The following is a 2,496-nucleotide window of genomic DNA, read 5'->3' as shown; positions in this document are numbered from 1 at the left end:
TAACACCGTATGTCCACCGGATGCGCATGCGTTGTCCTATGTCGTTTTTGCAGGATGTCTAGTCTGCAATTTCCGTGCTTTGCAAGGCTGCAGAAAGGTTTGCAGCCTGGAGAAGGTCATTTTTACTGTCTCTGGGTTCCCTTCTGTGTTCGACCAAAGAGCAGATTGCTACCGGGACCACAATGCTAAAAATGTTGCATGTAGACAGACGCATTACCGATACGATTGGATTACCTGATCAATTGAATATGAAATTATAAGCTGGAAAGTGAAAGCTAGGTGCTAGCAAATACTTAGCTAAACCATCTAGCAAAGTGGTTAGCTTTGTAGTTCAATAGCTAGCTAGCTAACTGGCTTGACTGTTAATTAACTTCTGTTTGTTCCACCGCATGGTAATGCAACACGCGAGTTGATAATATTGAACCGATGCGGTACACAGAACGCATCCGCAGCCTAGTGCGGCATCCCCAATGCAGTGTTGCGGACTGCGCCATTGAAACTGAATGTCTTCCGCGAGAACGCAAAGAGTTTGACGCATCTGGTAGACATGAGGATTAAGGACACGACTCTGTAGCAATATGACAAAAGTAACCTGATCTTTGTCTGGGCTATATCATCTGGTGGAAGAATGACCACACCCCTCTTCCCGCTCCACACCCCTCTTCCCCGCCCCACACCCCTCTTCCCTGCTCCACACGCCTCTTCCCCGCTCCCCCCCCTCTTCCCCGCTCCACACCCCTCTCCCCAGCCCCAACACCTCCTTCCCCGCTCCACAACCCCTCTTCCTGCTCCACACCCTCTTCACCGCCCCACACCCTCTTCCCCACTCCAATAACCCTCTTGCCTGTCCACACCCCTCTTTCCCGCCCCACATCCCGCTCTCTTGCTCCACTTCCTGCCATCACACCGCCACTTCCTTGCCCACTAACCTTCTTTCCCGACCCACACCCTCTTCCCGCCCACCCCTCTTCCGCGCCCACATCCGCTCTTCCCCGCGCCAACCTCTTACCACTCCACACCCCTCTTTCCCGCCCGCAACACCCCTCTTGCCCGCTCCACTTCCTGTCCCCACACCCCTCTTCTGCCCCACACCCTCTTCCCCGCGGCACACCCCTCCTCCCCGCGCCACACCCCTCTTCCCGCTCCACCACCCCTTTCCCCGCCCACAACCCTCTTCCCCGCTCCACACCCCTCTTCCTGCTCCACACCACCCTCTTCTCGCCCCACACCCCACTTCCCCGCGCCACACCCCTCTTCCCCGCCCACACCACTCTTCCCGCCCAACACCTCTTTCCCCGTCCACAACCCTCTTACCCGCGCACACACCCCTCTTCCCGCGCGCCACATCCCTCTTCCCCGCGCCAACACCTCTTCCCGCGCCACCCCCTCTTCCCCGCTCCACACCCCTCTTCCGCTCCACATCCTCTGCTTGCCTGGCGGGTGGCCGGTGTTCTTGTAGATCAGGGGGACGCCCATGTGGGAGTGGTGTGAATGGTGAGGTGTGAACCGACTGGAATCTCACACCACTGTTGGCAGGGAATATTCCCTGTTGGAGCACTCCCTGAGCTCTCGGGAGGGCCGTTTCCAAGGCCACAGGATTCGCGGTCTGAGAGGCTGCCCTTGCTAGCCTTGCAGAGCCAAAGGGGGTTGGCACTCCTCACAGTGGCCTGTCAGAAAGGGGGATGCAGTCTCTCTATCCATCCATCTATCTATTCGCATCCACACCAATCTATTCATCTTCATCAATCGGTCTCTCTATGCCGTCCCTCTCATCTACCTTTGCAGGTCAATGGGCAATGAGGCAGCAGACAATGCTTGGCAGTAGAGATCTGCACACAAAATGTTCTTTTTCTTTTCAGCTCTCATTCTCGTCCCTTGCCTCTCTCTCTCTCTCTCTCTCTTCTCATCTAATCCATCACTCTATCCATCTCAATGCAAGACACATGCATTGAAAAACAGTCCATGAATTCCTGACTTTCAGTCGGGTGTGTTTCGCGCAAGAGAGAAGGAAGGAAATTGTTAATAATGGCAAGTAGTGTTCTGTAATTCTAGTGTTTCTTTGAAATTAAATCATATGTTCGGTCAGGTTTGAACAAGAGCGAGTGAGAGAAGAGGCAAAGGGGTGGAAGACAGACACTAACTCTTTATTTGTGTTTCTTTTTGTGTGTGTGAATGTGTGTGCGAATGTGTGTGTGTTTAGTGAACTGGACCCTTGGCTGCCCACCTTGAGCCTTCCGCACCAAATGGACCGTCCAAATTGCCCTGTTGTCAGCTCATCAAAGGTCTGCGAGGGAATTACAAAAAACAAACAAATGCCGTTTCTATCTTTATCTAGCTGGGTCACGAAAGTAGGCAAGGAACTTTTCTCTCTCGACCTGGGACGGCCTGTTGATTCACGCATTAAGATTAACAAGACTTTGTATTTGAAGCATCGAGCCCCACATGTAGCTGTATTTGGTGTGTGTGTGTGTGTGGGTGTTGTGGATCTCTCTCAAT

The sequence above is a fragment of the Salvelinus sp. IW2-2015 genome, unplaced genomic scaffold, assembly GCF_002910315.2.
Source record: "Salvelinus sp. IW2-2015 unplaced genomic scaffold, ASM291031v2 Un_scaffold2665, whole genome shotgun sequence".
Lineage (NCBI taxonomy): Eukaryota > Metazoa > Chordata > Actinopteri > Salmoniformes > Salmonidae > Salvelinus > Salvelinus sp. IW2-2015.
This window is presented reverse-complemented; position numbering follows the sequence as displayed.